The following is a 21,188-nucleotide window of genomic DNA, read 5'->3' as shown; positions in this document are numbered from 1 at the left end:
CTCAGGAGCTCTTACTGGCTCTCCAGCCCTCACCCCCTGGCCTTGACCACGGCATCGCGGCCTGGCATACCAGCGGCGGCTAAGCCCACTCGAGGGTCGGGACCTGAGGACGTAGAGCACTAAGGAGAGCACGGGAGAAGGGAAACTCGTATGGGCCGGCCTAGCTATGCCGCACAAGTTGGCGCGCAGCCCTAGCGCACCATCAGGAACCGCTACGAAGTCAACAAGATAAGTCCCGCTCTCGGATCGGCTAAATGTTTGGGCCTAATGGTCACTCGCGCCTTGCCGCAACCCCGTTGCGGCCACGTCCACTCCCTTTCTTGCCTTACCATGGATGCTTGGGCGCTAAGGGGGACCTCTTGAGCATCGCGCCTCAGGGGCTCTTACTGGACCTCGGGCTGCACACCTCCTGGCCTTGACCACGGCACGCGACTTGGCATACCAGCGACGGTTGTAGCCCGCCTGGGGACCGGGACCCGTCAGCGTAGAGCAACAAGCTATCGCGAGGAAAGAAAGGGGGGACCAAGCCTTAACGGGACATGCGTTCACCAAATTTTCATAACAGGGAAGATAAGCACAAAAGACATTACAGACCCTTACATGCCCCCACGAGGTACTTCATGATTCTTCGCAGGGGACAAAAGCTAAAATTAAGGGGGATCCTATCTACACCCTCCCGTGGTGGACGCCATCAACAATAGTGGGCCACGGAAGGCCAGCGCCAACCCCATCCAGATCAGCAGCGGCGACGGCCGGACACCGCAGCTTTGCTCCAAGCGCGGCGAGAGCTCGGGGGCACGTAGCTGTCGTCGCTCGTCTCCGGAGTCTCATAGAGCTCAGGAGAGCTGCTGGACTCCCAAGGGCTGCTGCTACTGGAGTGGCCGCGAGCGGAACGCGCGTCAGCCTGGCGCTCCTCTCCGGAGCAGCATTCCAGGCGGCGGCCCTCCGCATCGAAGAACTTGAAGAAGAGCGTGGAGGTGCCGTCGTACTCAAAGTGGATCGCGAGGGCGCCCCTCGCACGGCAGACCTGCGCGATCTCGCCCCAGCCGCGAGTCTTGAAGATCTTGCCGGTGGGGACCGCTTCGATCTCTGCTCCGGTCGCCGGAGCGCTGCAGTCGGCGTGCTGCAACCAGAGCTCGAGAGGCCCCCTCGGCGGCATCACGTCGGAGAAGAACCGCGGGAAGCGGATCCAAGAGCTTGGAGGCATCGGTGCCCACAGCACAAGCTCGCGCGAGGAGTTCGCGGCTTGGATTCCAGGGGTGACGGCGCGGGTTGCCGTGGCGCGGCGATCACGGGCGCGGTGCGGATGGCGTCGTTCGTCGCTCCGTCCACCTGAGCCCTCGGCTCGGGCGTACAAGGGTAGCGGATACCCTGGAGGAGGCCGCTCGCACCAAGGCCTCGTCACCACCTGCATCGCCGCTTCATCACGGCGGTGGACCGACCTCTTCTTCGGCGGAAGTGGCCCCGGATCATCATGGGGGGCCTTCCCTTTCTCTTCAGCAGAGACCCATCTAATGGGCGCCATTGTTGTTAACAGAGGAGCAGGGAGGAAGGAGCAAGAAAGCAAGGAAGAGATGGGCGACGGGGGCTCCGCCCCCTCCCCATTTATAGCAAGAGAAGGCCAACCGGCGCCTCCCACGATCGCAGGTAATGATGGTTTTCCTTGCATGTCGCAGGGACTTGTCGAGTCGAGCAGTTGCCGAGGCAGCGTGGGGAAGCAGAGACTGATGACCCACAAGTATAGGAGATCTATCGTAGTCCTTTCGATAAGTAAGAGTGTCGAACCCAATGAGGAGCAGAAGGAAATGATAAGCGGTTTTCAGCAAGGTATTCTCTGCAAGTACTAAAATAAGTGGTAACAGATAGTTTTGTGATAGGATAATTTGTAACGAGCAACAAGTAACAAAAGTAAATAAAGTGCAGCAAGGTGGCCCAATCCTTTTTGTAGCAAAGGACAAGCCTAGACAAACTCTTATATAGAGAAAAGCGCTCCCGAGGACACATGGGAATTATCGTCAAGCTAGTTTTCATCACGTTCATATGATTCGCGTTCGGTACTTTGATAATTTGATATGTGGGTGGACCGGTGCTTGGGTGCTGTTCTTACTTGAACAAGCATCCCACTTATGATTAACCTCTATTGCAAGCATCCGCAACTACAACAAAAGTATTAAGGTAAACCTAACCATAGCATGAAACATATGGATCCAAATCAGCCCCTTACGAAGCAACGCATAAACTAGGGTTTAAGCTTCTGTCACTCTAGCAACCCATCATCTACTTATTACTTCCCAATGCCTTCCTCTAGGCCCAAATAATGGTCAAGTGTTATGTAGTCGACGTTCACATAACACCACTAGAGGATAGACAACATACATCTCATCAAAATATCGAACGAATACCAAATTCACATGACTACTAATAGCAAGACTTCTCCCATGTCCTCAAGAACAAACGTAACTACTCACAAAGCATATTCATGTTCATAATCAGAGGGGTATTAATATGCATAAAGGATCTGAACATATGATCTTCCACCAAATAAACCAACTAGCATCAACTACAAGGAGTAATCAACACTACTAGCAACCTACAGGTACCAATCCCAGACTTGGACAAGAATTGGATACAAGAGATGAACTAGGGTTTGAGAGGAGATGGTGCTGGTGAAGATGTTGATGGAGATTGCCCTCTCCCGATGAGAGGAGCGTTGGTGATGACGATGGCGATGATTTCCCCCTCCCGGAGGGAAGTGTCCCCGGCAGAACAGCTCTGCCGGAGCCCTAGATTGGTTCCGCCAAGGTTCCGCCTCGTGGCGGCGGAGTCTCATCCCGAAAGGTTGCTTATGATTTTTTTCCTTGACGAAAGACTTCATATAGCAGAAGATGGCCACCGGAGGACCAACAGGGGGCCCACGAGGCAGGGGGCGCGCCCCCACCCTCGTGGACAGGTGGTGGCCCCCCTGGCGTATTTCTTCCGCTCAGTATTTTTAATTATTTCCAAAAATAACTTTCGTGGAGTTTCAGGACTTTTGGAGTTGTGCATAATAGGTCTCTAATATTTGCTCCTTTTCCAGCCCAGAATTCCAGCTGCCGGCATTCTCCCTCCTTATGTAAACCTTGTAAAATAAGAGAGAATAGACATAAGTATTGTGACATAACGTGTAATAATAGCCCATAATGTAATAAATATTGATATAAAAGCATGATGCAAAATGGACGTATCAGAGACGCCCACGTCCAATCAACCGCCACGCGTCAACCGAGGCCGCAGGCTTTTGGGGTCCGCGGTGCTCCGTACTTGACTCTTGGCTTCGCCGCGAAGCCAAGCCCGAGCGCACCTTGGGCCCGGGGGCTACTATCGGCATTCTGGGAACGGGGGTCCCCAGACTTGCCTGCCTGCGGCCCACAGCATGGCTAAGCCAGCAGGCCGTACGACCCATCTTCATCAACAAGGCATCCAAGACCCTTGCGAGGGGCCAAGCCTCGCGAGGCGGACGACGCAAGACCTCCTCAGGAGTGGCCTAGTCAGGCAGGCTCACGAGGAGCGGAGATACCAAGGCGGGGCAAATCTCACGAGGCTCTCGTGACATGAGCCATGACGATCGACACCAGGCGGGCGCCAGCACGCGCAGCGTCCTTGTTTCCTCTTTGGTGCTAAGGAAGCACGTGCAGGCGAGGAGTACCGAGGCATCAGGCAAAGGTTGCTATATCGGTGCAACGAGACCAAGACCAGGAGGACGGCACGACGGAGGTCATCGTGGAGCCAAGACGACGTCACCACCAGAGCTTTTCGCAGGCGAAGACCACTTTTGTCAGGATAGCTTGTACTAGCTGTCCCCCTTCAAATTTGCCCGCCGTTGTTGGCTCCCTTCCCGCTCAATATTTGGGTAGAGGACTAGGGCCTATATAAGTAGAGCTAGCCACCACAGTAGGGGCATCGAGCAGTTCATCCAGCTCTCACCCGCAAAGTTCACCAAGCAGAAGAACACCTCAACATCAGGAGGTTGTTCTTCCCTCTGTACTGTTCATCATCAGCCCAAGAGGCAATCCACCACCACCAAACTGGAGTAGGGTATTACACCACAACGGTGGCCCAAACTAGTATAAATCTCGTGTCTTCCTGTTTTGTAAGTTCGTCGAGTTCGTCCGCGAGATCTTAGCGAGCTAGGGCATAGGTCGGTAGGAGGGAAAGACTTCGCGCGCACCCCAGTGTTCGAACCTTAAGGGTTTGTCGGAACCCCACATTCGACACATTATCAATTGCCTCAAGATGCATTCGCATCTTATTCTTCTAGTAGGGGTAGTCCGTCCCATCGAAGGTAGCACACCCAGCAGAGACCTTGGTCATACCTGCGGTCGACATAACTAAAACTCCAGGCGGTTAAACCAAAATCACACAGAACAAGGGAGTACCTTGCTCTGATACCAATTGAAAGTGCGTTATATCGACTAGAGGGGGGTGAATAGGCGATTTTTATGAATTCTTCACTGAGGAATTTGCGGGTGAGGAAATTCCTTAGCGAAGAACTACTAGCAGCGAAATAAGTACTCAAAAGTAAACATAACAGAACACAAGCATGGTCATCATGATGAAATGAAGACAAGCACAGAGTCCAGAAAGCGTAATCATAGGATAACATAGGATGAAGACAAACAGACTGAAGAAATTTGAACTGAGGGAATTGAGAAAGTCTTCAGTCAAAGTCTTCAAACTGATATGAACAAGCACACAACAACTGTAATGAGGAAATGAAAGAGTTGAGGAAATAGAACCAGTAAGCTTGGTGAAGACAATGATTTGGTAGACTAGTTCCAACTGCTGTCTCAGTTGTACATCTGGTTGGAGAGGCTAGGTATTTAAACCCGAGGACACACAGTCTCGGACACACAGTCCTCACTGTATTCTCCTTGAGCTAAGGTCACACAGACCTCGCCCAATCACTCGTGGTAAGTCTTCAGGTGACTTCCAAACCTTCACAAACTCGGTCACTCGGCGATCCACAATTCCTCTTGGATGCTCTGGACCATGACGCCTAACCGTCTGGAAGAAGCACAGTCTTCAAAGGTAACAAGCGTCGGATCCACGCAGGATCAATCTCTTCAGTGATGCTCAATCACTTTGGGTTTGTAGGTGTTTGGGTTTGGGTTTTCCTCACTCGATGATTTTCGCTCAAAGTCCTCGGAGGATGGGATGCTCTCAAATGACAAGTGTCGGTTTCTCTCGGAGCAGCCAACTAGCTAGTGGTTGTAGGGGGCGGCTATTTATAGCCTAGGGAGCAGCCCGACATGATAAGACATAAATGCCCTTCAATAATATGACCGTTAGGTGGGTAGATATTTTGAGACAGCTGGCGCGTAGCACAACAACGGTCGGAAATTTGAGTGTCAAATTCCTCAGGGCTATCATGTTCCTCACTGTGTAGGCAATCCGCACTGGCGAATTCCTAACTCCTCAGTCAGAACAAATTCCTCAGAGACCAGAAGAACTTCGTCTCTGTCACTGAAGAATATGACTGAACTATATGAGATTTCCAATGGCTTCACTCGAAGGGATTGGTAGGTGTAGGATTTTGAGTTGAGCATCACATGGAAATTTTTCCTTAGTATTTCCTCGACCCCCTTTAACAGTACGGTGTTTCCTATGACTCAAGAAAGAGAAAATGAAACTATGAAAACAAAAGTCTTCACGCTTCATGTTCCTCGAATGAATACCAAGTCTTCAAGGTCACACCAATTTCTCCACCTTCAAAGTCTCCAGAAAGTCTTCAGAAATCCAAAGTCTTCAGTCGAAGAACTTCATTTTTAGGGGTCGACTTTCTCTGTAAATATCAAACTCCTCATAGACTTATAGTACACTCATAAAAACATTAGTCCCTTAACCTATAAGTCTTCAATACACCAAAATCACTAAGGGGCACTAGATGCACTTACAAGAACTGTTCTCCTACATCTTGCAGCTATACAACTTGTTGGAGACACTACTACAGGATGCTCCTAACGCAACACTACGATCGGAGACCCTTCGAGAAACTGTGCGCGATGCAATAATCGCAAACAGTGTTGTATGAAAACTGTCAGAAATGTATAAAATGTTTGCGATGACAGATGCATCAAACACGGTTCAGGTTTTAGTTGCGTGTGCGATGAAGGGCATACAGTTCAGTTCAATTAACTATTTACGATGAGGAGGAACAAAAGAAACGAGCAGCCATATGAAGGCGTGTGCAATACACAGCATACGGTTCACTCGGATGCACTATTTGTGATTAGGAAACACAAAAGAAACGGGCAGCCAGATGAAGGTGTGTGCGATATACAACATACGGTTCACTCGGATGAACTGTTTGTGATTAGGCAACACAAAAGAAATGGTCAGCCAGATCAAGGTGTGTGCGATATACGTATGCGGTTCACTCGGCCCTTGTCATCAGTGTGTGACCTCTGTGGCAACCGTTCACTCCCAGGTGCCTCTTCGTGTACCGTGGCAACCGTCCACCGCCTCTTCGCCTTTCCCTCTTGATTTGGAACTGCTGTCGCACGCTCTTCCTCCCTCCATTTGCCTCCACCCTTACTTCTGCCATTGTTCGATTATCTTCTCCATGGAGGGAACAGGCCGGAAACGACCCCGTTATTCTTGCCCTGATCTGAAAGATGACGTGGTGGAGGAACTCATTGATCGGTGCGATGTCATCACCTCGGCTAGCATGGCAGGTTCGTTCAGGACCATTCTCGACTCAACTAATAACATCATTACAAGGAACCCAAGGGTCCAGGAGCGATTTGATTTCCCCTATCTTCTTCACCGTGACCCTGCTGACTGGCGCGGGGACGAGGGAAGCCTCGCCTTGTGCAAGTTGATGCTGCTTGATAATGATACGTATGATGTTAAGATGCCATCGCTTGAGGGCAAGGCTTGGGTAGGCGCAAATGGAGATTGGGTTATTTATATTGGGTACAACTGTGAGTGGGAACTTGTGAATGTGTACACTCGTCACCGGGTTCCACTTCCAAAAATCTCAGACGACTTCCTAGAGGTTGAGTACACCGGTATTCTACGTGAGTTCAAATATGATCATGGTGACTGTCGTCTATGGAAGATAGCAATTTGTCGAGTTCCCAACCGCTGTTGGGATTACTCAAAGTATGAAGTTGTTGCTATCTTCGACAAGCTTGTTGCCTTCCTTACTTCCACGCCTCGATGGATATTGCTCAAAAATCAATTTTTGTACACGGATGAGTACTGTGATGCAATTCAATACGAGGGTCGTGTGTTTGCTGCCACCACTCGTGGCACTGTTTTTGCATGGAATCATCATGCTTTTGGTACGTTTGTCTTCCACCGTAATTATAATTGTTTCATCCACATGCATGCGGGTTAGCTAGTTTCCCTTTACTAATTAATTAACCTTCTTGTGTTTCCAAGGTCATGTGAACATTCCACCACCTATAATTGAAAAAATTTATAACCAAGGGGGAGATGACGATGCTGATGATCACGAGCATGAGGACGAGATGGACCCATATACTCAGTGGCGCCTGGCAACTTATTCCGATGGATCACCTCTTCTTGTATGTATACAGGGCACTGCTGATGTTACTAAGGAAGCAGGTGTTGTCTCGCATGGTCGCACTCTCCGGACCTATTCCAACATCCGTTGCAGGGTATTCGAGATGGATACTAGTGTACTAGCGCCAACACCTTCTCCCTGGTTCAGTATTGAAAGTCTTGGAGGAAACTCGCTCTTCCTTGGACAAAACTACCCAATGATGGTGGAAGGCGATCCAGCTGCTGTTGACACAACATTACTACCATTTATGAGAAGCAACTGTATCTATACCTTGGACATTGCTATGCTTCCCTACCATCCCAATATGGGTCCTGACATAGGCCGCTTCAGCCTGGATGATCAGTCCTGCGTTGGTCTCGAGATTGACGGTAGCTGGCCCTTCCCAGAGAATCACTTCTGGTTGTTGAGCTGAAGTTCATTTCATCACTTTGTTATTTGTTGTGTGAGAACAACTTTACTAGAATGTTTTGTTGGAAATGATCTATAATCCAACGTGTATCCTCGTTGTCGTTGTGGGCTGATGACTTGTTGTATGTAATCAATGGTACATTTACATATGCGTCCATCAACTCACGCCTGCTAGTGGTGTCCCTATGAACAGTGCTAGTGATTTTAGTTGCAAAAATTAGATAGTGCTAGTGATTTTTAGCTGCATATTTTGACAAATCACAATGTTACAAGGTTGACAAATGGCAATCTTACTAGATAAACAAATGTCAACCTTTCCAGTTTGACAAATGGCAACATACCCAAAATGACAGATATGCAAATCTTACCCAATTGTTTGTACGTGGTTGCACACGGGTCATGCAAAACAACCGTTTGCGTTGAAGGGATGCAGAAATCCTGCTCGGCACATTTTCCCTTGGCTTCTTGGGGAAGCTGTCGGTTTGCATCCCGGTGTTCTAACTAAAACGTTTGCGATGAGTGTTTTATATTTAAAAACCATTGACTTTTTTTCAAAAGAAAATCATTTGATAAGTCTGTACATTAAGAGAGAAAAACACAAGTTCGTTCAAACCATATCTTTCATTCAGTCACACTGCGAATTTATATTCATATGATCGACAATTCGAGATACCGTATTAAACCCCAAAAAACTATTTTCGGCGGAGGCGGAGGTGGCGTGCCACACCGTCGTTGTCGTCCTCCGGGACGCCGTTGTTGAAGTCTCCAAGGCAGCACAAAATGTTCTTCACTAGTAAATCAAACATCATGTCATCGCGCGATCGACGGGCGGGGCGCGGGAGGACGGCAACTGGCGCCGCTGAGAGGTAGCGGTCGACGGCAGCGTCCCATGCCGCTGAGGGGGCGCGCGCACAGGCATGGGCACGGGCGCGGTGGGTGCAGCCAAACGCACAGAGGCCGGCGCCACGGTGGGTGGAGGGGTGCGCACGGGCACGGGCACTGGTGCAGGCATGTACACGAGCTCGCGCGGGTCCGCGGATACCTCGTTGATGCCCGCGGCTTCTAGCTCTGCGATAGTGCTCGGCGACCAGCCCGTCAATGCTACGGGGATGGTCGCTGGCGCGGGCGCGGGGATGGGAGCTGGGACGGGAGCGGGGGCAGCAACCGCCGCGGCCAGCTCATTCTGGGCCATGTCCATGAGGCCCCATTCCTCCTTATTTTCTATCTCCTCTGGCTCGGAGTCGACTTCACCAAACTTGAAGACTAGCGACAGATGATCATTCTGCGCCATGGCGTTGGTGGAGGTCTGCGGGAGGGAGGGGAATGGGAGGCGAACAGTAAGGCCGCCCGTATTAAACAGCGGCTTGGGTGCCATTCATGGAGAGGAAGGCGGGCGGCCATGGAAGTCAAAGGGCTCGCTTCCTAGTGAGCTTGCGCAGCGTACAGCTCACACGCTTCCCGTTGAGCCTATGCATTGGAGGATAGCTTGCACGCCTCTCGGTCAGCCTTCGCACCGGACTGCACTCGCACGCCTCCCGTTCAGTCAAGGTCAAGCAGCTGTCCGCACGGCACCTCCTACAGCCATTAAAACCAAGACATGTGGTGTCACGTGAATGGTTAAAAGAACGCACACGGTTTGAATTCTACAAACATTTGAGATATTAAAGTGGCAGCTATTTTTTCAAAATGCCTTTGTTGGCTGTCATTACTCGAGTGCGCCTTCTCTCAAAATGGACACGAAAAATGCCACAGCATGTCGGGTGCCATTCCATGATAGCATGCCAAGTTTCATGAATTTCAGACGAGTTTTGGATTTATTAGAATTTAAAAACCAGGCATCTCAATGTTTTGCCGGGAATCAACGGTGCCCTGGTATTTGAAATTCATTCCCATTTCTTGCATGGGACCTAAGCATGCACCCAAGGACACAGATTTGATTTTTCAACCAATTTATATGCACTGGAGCATGTGCATGTAATTCAAATTTGAATTATGCACATAAATGCATTGAAAACTCAGTTAATGCATAAAAATATCCAAACGAACCCTGAAAAATCCCAAAAATTGACACAACACTCCCGTTGTTCTATCTTGACACGAGAAATTTTTTGAAAGCAATAAGAGGCAATGGATATCGTTTCGTACCCAAAGGTGGGACGTTCCATACCGAAACCATCATGCTTGTTGTGAGAAGCTCTGGTTTGTGAGAAGCGTATACCCGAACCTGCCCCGAATGGGACAATTTTTTTTACCACAGCATGTTGATGCCACTCCATGATAGCATGCCAAGTTTCATGAATTTCAGACGAGTTTTGGATTTACTAGAATTTAAAAACCAGGCATCTCAATGTTTTGCCGGTAATCAACATTGCCCTGGTGTTTGAATTTCATTCTCATCTCTTGCATGGGACCTAGAAATTCACCCAAGGACACAAATTTGATTTTTCAACCAACTTTAGTGCATTGGAGCATGTGCTTGTAGTTCAAATTTGAATTGTGCACATAAAATTCCTAGAAAATCCAGTTAATGCATAAAAATGTCCAAACGAACCCCAAAAAATCACAAAAATTAACACAACACTCCTGTTGTTCTATGTTGACACAAGAAATTTTTTGAAAGCAATAAGAGGCAATGGATATTGTTTCGTCCCCAAAGGTGGGACGTTCCCTATCGAAACCATCATGCTTGTTGTGAGAAGCTCTGGTCTGTGAGAAGCTTATACCCGAACCTGCCCCAAATGGGACAATTTTTTTACCACGACATGTTGATGTCGCTCCATGATAGCATGCCAAGTTTCATGAATTTCAGACGATTTTGGATTTACTAGAATTTAAAAACCAGGCATCTCAACGTTTTGTCGGCAATCAACAGTGCCATGGTGTTTGAATTTCATTCCAATCTCTTGTATGGGACCTAGAAATTCACCCTAGGACACACATGTGATTTTTCAACCAACTTTGGTGCATTGGAGCATGTGCTTGTAGTTCAAATTTTAAATATATATAAAAAGGCCAAACGAACCCCGAAAAATTCCAAGATTAAACACAACACTCCTGTTGTTCTATGTTGACACTAGATTTTTTTTGAAAGCAATAAGAGGCAACGGATATCGTCCCGTCCCCAAAGGTGGTACGTTCCCTATCGAAACGATCATGTTTGTTGTGAGAAGCTCTGGTTTGTGAGAAGCTTATACCCAAACCTGTCCCAAATGGGAGAAAATTTTCACCACGACATGTTGATGCCGCTCCATGATAGCATGCCAAGTTTCATGAATTTCAGACGAGTTTTGGATTTACCAGAATTTAAAAACCAGGTATCTCAACGTTTTGCTGGCAATCAACAGTGCCCTGGTGTTTGAAATTTATTCCCGTCTCTTGCATGGGACCTAAGCATGCACCCAAGGACACACATGTGATTTTTCATCCAATTTATATGCACTGGAGCAAGTGCATGTAGTTCAAATTTGAATTATGCACATAAAATGCCTAGAAAATCAGTTGATGCATAAAAATGTCCAAACGGACCCCGAAAAATCCCAAAAATTGACACAACACTCCTGTTGTTCTATGTTGACACGAGAATTTTTTTGAAAGCAATAAGAGGCAATGGATATCGTTTCGTCCCAAAGGTGGGACGTGCGTTCCCTACCGAAACCATCAGGCTTGTTGTGAGAAGCTCTGGTTTGTGAGAAGCATATACCCAAACCTGCCCCAAATGGGACAATTTTGTTTACCACAGCATGTTTATGCCGCTCCATGATAGCACCAAGTTTCATGAATTTCAGACGAGTTTTGGATTTACTAGAATTTAAAAACCAGGCATCTCAATGTTTTGCCGGCAATCAATAGTGCCCTAGTGTTTGAATTTCATTCCAATCTCTTGCATGGGACCTAGAAATTCACCCAAGGACACACATGTGATTTTTCAACCAACTTTAGTGCATTGGAGCATGTGCTTGTAGTTCAAATTTGAATTATGCACATAAATGCATTGAAAACTCAGTTAATGCATAAAAATGTCCAAATGAACCCCAAAAAATCCCAAAAATTGACACAACACTCCTGTTGTTCTATGTTGACACTAGGAAAAATTTGAAAGCAATAAGAGGCAATGGATATCGTTTCGTCCCCAAAGGTGGGACGTTCCCTATCGAAACCATCATGCTTGTTGTGAGAAGCTCTGGTTTGTGAGAAGCTTATACCCGAACCTGCCCCAAATGGGACAATTTTTTTACCACGGCATGTTGATGCCGCTCCATGATAGCATGCCAAGTTTCATGAATTTCGGACGAGTTTTGGATTTACTAGAATTTAAAAACCAGGCATCTCAATGTTTTGCTGGCAATCAATAGTGCCCTAGTGTTTGAATTTCATTCCAATCTCTTGCATGGGACCTAGAAATTCACCCAAGGACACACATGTGATTTTTCAACCAACTTTAGTGCATTGGAGCATGTGCTTGTAGTTCAAATTTGAATTATGCACATAAAATGCCTACAAAACCCAGTTAATGTATAAAAAAGGCCAAACGAACCCCGAAAAATTCCAAGGCTAAACACAACACTCCTGTTGTTCTATGTTGAGACTAGAATTTTTTTGAAAGCAATAAGAGGCAACGGATATCGTCACGTCCCCAAAGGTGGTACGTTCCCTATCGGAACCATCATGCTTGTTGTGAGAAGCTTTGGTTTGTGAGAAGCTTATACCCAAACATGCCCCCAAATGGGATAAAATTTTCACCACAGCATGTTGATGCCGCTCCATGATAGCATGCCAAGTTTCATGAATTTCAGACGAGTTTTGGATTTACTAGAATTTAAAAACCAGGTATCTCAATGTTTTGCCGGCAATCAACAGTGCCCAGGTGTTTGAAATTCATTCCCATCTCTTGCATGGGACCTAGAAATTCACCCAAGGACACACATGTGATTTTTTAACCAACTTTGGTGCATTGGAGCATGTGCTTGTAGTTCAAATTTGAATTATGCACATAAAATGCCTAGAAAACCCAGTTAATGTATAAAAAAGGCCAAACGAACCCCGAAAAATTCGTTCCCATTTCTTTCATGGGACCTAAGCATGCACTGAAGGACACATATTTGATTTTCAACCAATTTGTATGCACCGGAGCATGTGCATGTAGTTTAATTTTGAATTGTGCACGTGAAATGGCTAGAAAACCAGTTTATTGTATAAAATGTCCAAACGAACCTTGAATAATTCCAATTCTTTTACGACACACATATAGTTGCATGTTCACTGCAGATAAAAGGTCTAGCAATTCAAATAGCGTCCATTGCCGCTGTGACCCCATTTTGTAATTCAAATCAAGTAGATCCCACACAGTTTATTATCACCAACCGTGTGAGATGTAGTACAAAATATCTTGGAGCACCATCGGTGTATAGTACGCCTATGGCTTACGCGAGAAGGTGCGCCGGCTACAGTCCACAGCCGGCGTGTCAAGCACACTAGCTCACTTCCCAAAAACTCCCGCCTCTGCCCTCGCAATCTCGAAAATATCTACCGCCTGGAAGGTTTTAATGTTTGATAGCACACGATTAGTATGTGCAGACCGTGTGCGATGTCTGTTACTCCCGCTCTGCTTTAGTCCCTTGATTCAAATTTTCAGTAGCCCCGACATTTTACTCCCGCCTCTGCATCCCTCACAATCTCAAAAATATCTCCTCGCCCTTGATCCAAATTTTCAGTAGCCCCTCCTTGTTACTCCTACCTAGTAAAATTTTCAGTTGTCGTAGTATTTCCTCAAACACAACCTTGCCCCCCCTCCACACACACCCCAAAACCTCCGCTCACACAGACACACACAACCCTCGAAACCATTGGTAGGTCACCGCCATCGCTGGCGCCTCCATCCTCAACCTCTGCCCGTGTGCCGGGGAGCTCGAGGAGCCAATGGCCAAAAAGAGGTTTATCACGGCATTTTCGCCCGACGCCGGCGAGGTGGCCGCCGAGGTGTCCCCGTCGTCCTCCGCGGGCCCGATCCGCCGTCGCCGGTCCCCCGATTCGCCCGCCGTCGCGCCCCTACGCCGGTTCAAGGACTTCCCCGTCCTCCCTCGGACCCGGCAACCGACGAAGTCCTACCTCGGGGTCCGGCAGCGGCGGTGGGGGACGTGGGTCGCCGAGATTACAGATCGAGAGACCCACACCTGTCGGTGGCTCGGTAGCTTCCACACGGCTGAGCTCGCGGCCATGGAGTACGACCGCTGGCAGGTTCGCTACCACAGCGTGACGGCTAGGCTCAATTTCCCCTTCGGCACATGTCCGGTCCACCTTGTTCCGCCGGAGCCAGGGGCGGTGAGCTCGGCTATGGCGCGGGAGGACCGCGAGGCGTGGGAGCGCCTCGAGGCCGAGGCCGCCGACGAGGCCTACATACAAGAACTCCGCCAACAGCACCCGGAGCTCGTGGAGGCGGAGCGGGCAATCTTTGCCGGCGCGGAGGGCGGCGAGGTTATCGCACTCTCCTCCGATGACGAGGTCGAAGGCAGCGAGGACAGCGGCGCGGAGGGCGGCGAGGTCATCGCGCTCTCCTTTGATGACGAGGTCGAAGGCGGCGGCGACGACGGCGCGGAGGGTGTCGAGGTGGGCCCCGAGGACGAGGAGATCGACGTCGACGAGTGGAGGAGTGCCTTCCCCAACGACTCCGACGATGGTACTGGCCCGGACCCGGTTCGCAGCACACCGTACAACGTACATGACGAGGAAGGATTGGCTCGACCTCTACTTCGACCGAAAGTAGTTTAGCTTAGTTTAAATTTATGTTTTATGTTCGGTTATGCAAAACTATCTATGTTTATGTTCGAATGCATGCTACTTTCGGTTGAACCTGCTTTGAACTTGATCAAATTGAAGTTTACAACCTTAAGTTTAGGGGATCGACTAGAAAAGGCCAAAAATTGGTGGAGTATATATATATCCACTAAGGGTTTTAGTCCTTTAACTTTTTTAAGGATCGCCTAGAGATGTCCTTATGACTTGTTTATTTCAGTTCTTCACAATGTGATGCTCTATATGTGCAACTATTTGCCGTGCAGTTCAATTTCATCAATAACAGTTTCAACAATACCACTATGAATTACGATATTTGGTTGCTCTTGAGGATATTGCAGTTAACATGCCTTTTCGTTTTTCAATTGTTGTTTAGCAACATGCATTGTACTGAATGACTAAATATGCAATCCCAGGCTACATAGCAACCAGGAAGAGTGTTACCTTAATGTTCTGATGATGTCTAGATATACATGTAATAAAATCTTATATAATGGGATGGATGGGGTGTTGTACTACAACATTTTTCAATTGTTGTTTAGCTTCTAATATTAACTCGGTGCTTTTAGGTACATATATCATTGCCAAAGATCCACACTTCGACCCTTTCTGCGTATGGGGCAATGAGATATTCATGAACCAGCATCAAGTGAGGAAACTGATAAAGATTGTTATTAAAATGGGTCAAAAGATGTCAATCGAACTATTTGTTTACACTTTATGCAAAACAACAGTGAACTGCAGGATGGTAAGTAAGAACCCTGTAGCCTTCTTTTTACTGCCCGTAATGAGTTGTGTTAGATGACAATATCTGAATCTTTTTTCTTTTACAATGGATCCTGAAGCAGTTTACTCAAGATTACCTCTCAAACTACATGATTGGCGGCCGGCCATCACAAGGGGTTGGACTAGAGTCCTGCATGCCTTCTGCATCCAGGAGAGCACAATAGGGTCATTCCGCTTCACCTTGTTCAGCAACTGGAATGTCTGTCGCCTCTTTCTTTACCATCTGTAATAGTACAAGTATAGAACCCGGGTACATCATTCTTTATTTGGTGCTTATGTAATTCTTAAACATATGTACCTATGAATCGAATAATGCATTGGTTGTTTGAACCTGATGGATATGAATAAAGCTATAGCCTACTTTCAAGTTTAAATTAGGTACAATTTTAAATAGTGGCAACTAAATTAGGGCGAAATCACATTGTGCAGGTCATTACGGCACACACGGTTGGTAAAACACAAACGTTTGCGATATACACCATAATCCGAGACGGTTCGCAGAGAGGAAATGTGTGCAAGCATGCACATAGTTGCCATTTGCAAAGCGTGTGTGATGTCAGACACTATCACATACGGTGCGGGGAAAACTACATGTGTGTGATTGTCTACCCATCGTACACAGTTTATAATCATGAACTGTTTGTGATGTGCCAGGCATCGTAAAACTCCCGTGCCTAGAATCTGCCTGGAAAACTCCCGTGCCTGGAATCTGCCTGGTTTTAGGCAGAACCACAAAACTTCGACTGCGATGGCAATGCGAGCACAAACGAGTAGCAAGGATGAAGCGTTTGGGATATTCGAGATATCGGAAACGGTTATATAGGGACAACTGTATGCATCAATGCTCCCTATCCCCGACGGTTTCTGGGTCGTGTGGGAAGGACCCCCCTATCGCCCACACTCACTTGGAGACGGTTCCAAAGGCTGTCGCGGAAAGGGGTTAAAAACCGTTTGTTTAGGACCGATGTGCACCAGTGAGACTTCATATCTCTCAACCCGGTCATTAGCTTGAAATATCAACTTCAGCTCTTGGAACATCTCATATGCTCCGTGGCGTTCAAAACATCTTTGAAGTCCTGGTTCTAAGCCATAAAGCATGGCAGACTGAACCATCAAGTAGTCATCAGTCCGCGTTTGCGAGGCGTTCACAATGTCTAGATTAGCGGGAATGGGTTGGTTACCTAGCGGTGCATCAAGGACATAATTCTTCTGTGCAGCAATGAGGATCACTGGTGCGCGCCGGTCCTAAACAAACGGTTTAAAACCCCTTTCCACGACGGCATCTGGAACCGTCTCCAAGTGAGTGTGGGCGATAGGGGGGTCCTTCCCACACGACCCAGAAACCATCGGGGATATGCCCTCCTGGCACACACATTTGGCAAAATGAGGTCGTGTGCGACCGGCGAGCGCTCAAATAGGGAAATACGTACAGTATAGATAAAAAAATATAATTATACGATGAAATTGTTTCCGGTCGCAAGTACATCCCACACAGTTAGTCCCCGCTAAACGTTTCCGTTCATTTGCACATCCCACACAGTCGCTCCAAGGAAAACGTTTCCGTTCACAGGTACATCACACACAATTTTTCCCGTTAAATCACTTGTGTTATTGAATGTAGCACACACGGTCCGTAGAAGAAACTGTGTGGCAAAGGTTGTCCATGACACACAGTTTTTATGTGGTAAACGTTTGCGCAAGGTGGCCTAACGCAAACAGTTTTCAAGAGAAAGTCGTGTGTGATTGTTCATTGATCCAACACGGTTTATTCCTAGAAACTATGTGCGTTGCCTGAGGTCATCGCCCACGGTATTTTTTCAACAACCGTTTGCAATATCAAAACCCAATTAGCAGGCTAATTGCCCTATTATTAATAATCCATTTATTAATCTAATTGACATTCATATTAAGCACACAATATATTTCATTTCCATATTAAGGAAGCAGAATTTCATAATTGAAATACATCAGAGTACAACATGATATAGCTTCAGCACTCAGCTACCCCATTACACAACTGCACCAGTAGCAAGTTCCACATGCAACATGTAGAACCTTTCGAAATTAGCATCATAGACGGTATATAGACAGATGCATCTCATCTGGAAAACTGCTGAAGCGGAAGGCGAATATTGAGCCTTCATTCATGTTGAAGGTCTTTGCAACTTTAGGCCAGTGCCTGCGGATGATTGACCGTCCGTCCTTCGACCTCTTCAGGAACACTTCAATATTGAACCGTGGGTGTTGTATGAAAACCTTCCTCGCCTCCTGACCATAGAAGTGGTTTGAGAGCTAATCATCAGTGAACTGCTTTGGAAAGGCCTGAAAACAAGGATGTGCATAAATATCTTCTCTATATTGGAAATGGGTCAAAGGAATAAAAAAAGGCAAGGTATAATAGTTAGTACCATCTTGTAGTGAACTGATGTCTTCTTCATTGTGCAGAGAAAGATCTTGTTGTTTTTTATCGCTAATTTCTTTATCCAAATAATCTTTTTGAGTTTCTTGATTTGATTGATATTCATGGACAACCCATTTCCCCATATGCAAAAAGGGTCGAACAGTGGGACAAAACCTCTCACAACAGGACCTACATGTGCAAGACCAAATTATTAAAAACCAAAATATTAGAATGGTTCCTGCAATTACACAATAATGTGCTATTAGACAACGGACCATGCACGTGCTAACCTTGATCGTAAACCTCAGTGCTTCCCATTGTTTCCCTGCAACACCTATAAGGTAGTTAGTCATCAGGTTAAGTAAGGGTTCGCATGCTATCAGTAAAATATGTTGATGGAAAATAAGCACATTGCAGATTCATCAGATTAATTGAAGCCACACGGAAAACCCATTTACCCAAACCAAGCATGATTAAGAACTAGGAAATATAGCACTTGTATATGTTTCTCATGTATTAAGTGCAGCCAAATTCGATTTATTCCTCACATGCACAACAATACAAAATTCTACCCACGACAATTGGACATCGCATTGTAGAATTGAACCAAGCAGTTAACTAAACACCACAACAAATGAACCAAACATTAACTGAGCACCACATTGCACAATATAACATTGAACCAAGCAGTTAACTAAGCACCACAACAAATGAACCAAACATTAAGTGAGCACCACATTGCACAATATAACATACTCCTAATAGAAGATCAGAGAGTTAACCAAACAGTTAACTATAGCCAATTGTAGCAATTGTATTTGTTTCTCATGTATTTACTACAGCCAAATTCAATTTATTCCCCACATGGTATACAATAACAGAACGCACCCACAATTTTGTAAAGATAAATTCGATTTATTTCTCACATGGAAGACAATACAAAATTGCAGCCTGAAGAATTGAACATCACATTTGCAGAATTGAACCAAACAGTTAACTGAAGACGACAACTAATTAACAAAATAGTTAATAAGTGAGCACCACACTACACGACATATATAGAACATATACACTAGAGCAACAGATTGCATGGTGAAATTAGATAGCACAATTCACTAGATTTTGTGAAGGAAAGGTAGGAGCAGCACACGCAACGGGTAAACCGAGCACGCTTAACCGGCGTAGCTAGCAATTGGCAAGGTGCTCCTCCAAGATCTGGGGGTCGGCACGAATGGCAGCCACTACGACCTCATCCACGCGTGCGGCCGCGATTTGCTTCTCCGCTGCCAAATGCTCCTTGAGGTCCTAGCTATACTGCGTGCACCATGGCTTAGGCCGGCGCTTATTTGGTGGAGGGGTCGGTTATTTGGGTGGAAGGTGTCGCGCTCGCGCCAGCGGTCGGGGCATGTGGGATGTGGAAGGAGGAGGAGGATGGGGGTCGGGTGTGGATTACCTACCTGGATAGAGGAGGCCGAGCAGTGTGAAGGAGGGTCGCCGACGAGGAGGCGGCGGCGCTGCAAGCAAGGAGTGAAGGTTTCAACTTGGAAAGGAAGGCGGAAAGAGGGGAAATGTGGCTTTTGGTAAGGGGGAGGGAGCGGGGAGGTAGATATTTCCGCGTAAGCCGAAAATCTGGAATCGCTTCAGCCAAAAAACTAGCGCGCAAAGTGTCATCAGAGTATCAGACACGGTCCCTTATTCAGAACTGTGTACGATATGTGGACATCACAGACGATTCAGATAGCTTAACCCGTGTGTGATGAGTTTGAACGTCAAAAGTTTTGGTTCGAATTTCCATGGTTACAGTGGTCATCCACGTCACTGCATAATTTGGGTACACAAAGGAGACTACAGCACACCCACACTTCTTAATCGAGCAAGTTCAGCAATTAAACAGAGCTAGCTGACCTAAAAATTACTCTAACAAATTAAAGACCGGCGAACTTAATTAAACAAAACATAGAGTGCTACTACGGCTGGTGCTCGTCGATCTCCGCCGCCGCCTCCATGTCCAGCTCGCGCCCGACAGTCTCCTGGGGAAGGGGCTCCATGGCATCCATCGCACCATACTCGGCAAGCATCTCGCCATCCGCGTCCGCCATCTCTTTGGAAAAGGCTGCCACGAGTTGGGCGTGGGCGGACGCGATCTGGGCTTGGAGGGGCTCCATCGTCGCAAGGTATGCGGCGGAGGAACGAACGGCTGCTCGAATGCTCTCGGCGATTGCCAGCTCTTCGGCCGTGGGTTGCCGACCATTGTCGGAGAAGCTTCGTTCGATTTGTGCGGTGACCGCCAGGAGCTGGGCGTGGGCGGCCTCGACATGGTCGTGGGTGGCCTCCATGAGGGCTAAGGTCGCCGCTGCAGAACAGACAGCTGTTGTGCCGCTCTCCTCAGTTGCTATCCCCGAGGCAGATGTTGCTGCCGCCACCTGAGAAGCAAGAGCGGCCATTTGGGCTGCCTTTGCCGCCCGGTCGCAAATTGCGGCCGCGCTCATGCACCTTGTTAGCACGCGCATGGCGGCTGCTGCCGCGCTCTCGCTGGAGTGGGCCACTGAAGTTGCCCTCACGACGCGGGTCCACGTGCCCATCTTTCACCGGCGATGATTGAACAGTGAAATGATATTTGGGGAGCGAGCTAGTGTTTTGAGATGCCGGCTGTGGACTGTAGCCGACGCACCTTCTCGCGTAAGCCATAGGCGTACTATACACCGACGGTGCTCCAAGATATTTTGTACTACATCTCAATCGGTTGCCGATAATAAACTGTGTGCGATCTACTTGATTTTTCATCTTGATTTGAATTACATAATGGGGTCACAACGGCAATGGACAGTGTTTGAATTTCTAGACCTTTTATCTAGAGTGAACATGCAACTATATGGGTGTCGTAAAAGAATTGGAATCATTCAGGGTTCGTTTGAACATTTTATACATTAAATTGGTTTTCTAGCCATTTCAGGTGAACAATTCAAATTTGAACTACATGCACATGCTCCAATGCATATAAATTGGTTGAAAAATAAAATTTGTGTCCTTGGGTGCATGCTTAGGTCCCATGCAAGAAATGGGAATGAATTTCAAACACCGGGGCACCGTTGATTGCCGGCAAAACATTGAGATGTCTGGTTATTAAATTCTAGTAAATGCAAAACTCATCTGAAATTCATGAAACTTGGCATGCTATCATGGAGCGGCATCAACATGCCATGGTACAAATTTTGTCCCATTTAGGGCAGGTTT

The sequence above is a fragment of the Triticum aestivum genome, chromosome 6D (assembly GCF_018294505.1).
Source record: "Triticum aestivum cultivar Chinese Spring chromosome 6D, IWGSC CS RefSeq v2.1, whole genome shotgun sequence".
NCBI classification, from domain to species: Eukaryota; Viridiplantae; Streptophyta; class Magnoliopsida; order Poales; family Poaceae; genus Triticum; species Triticum aestivum.
Note: the sequence above shows the minus strand (reverse complement) of the source record.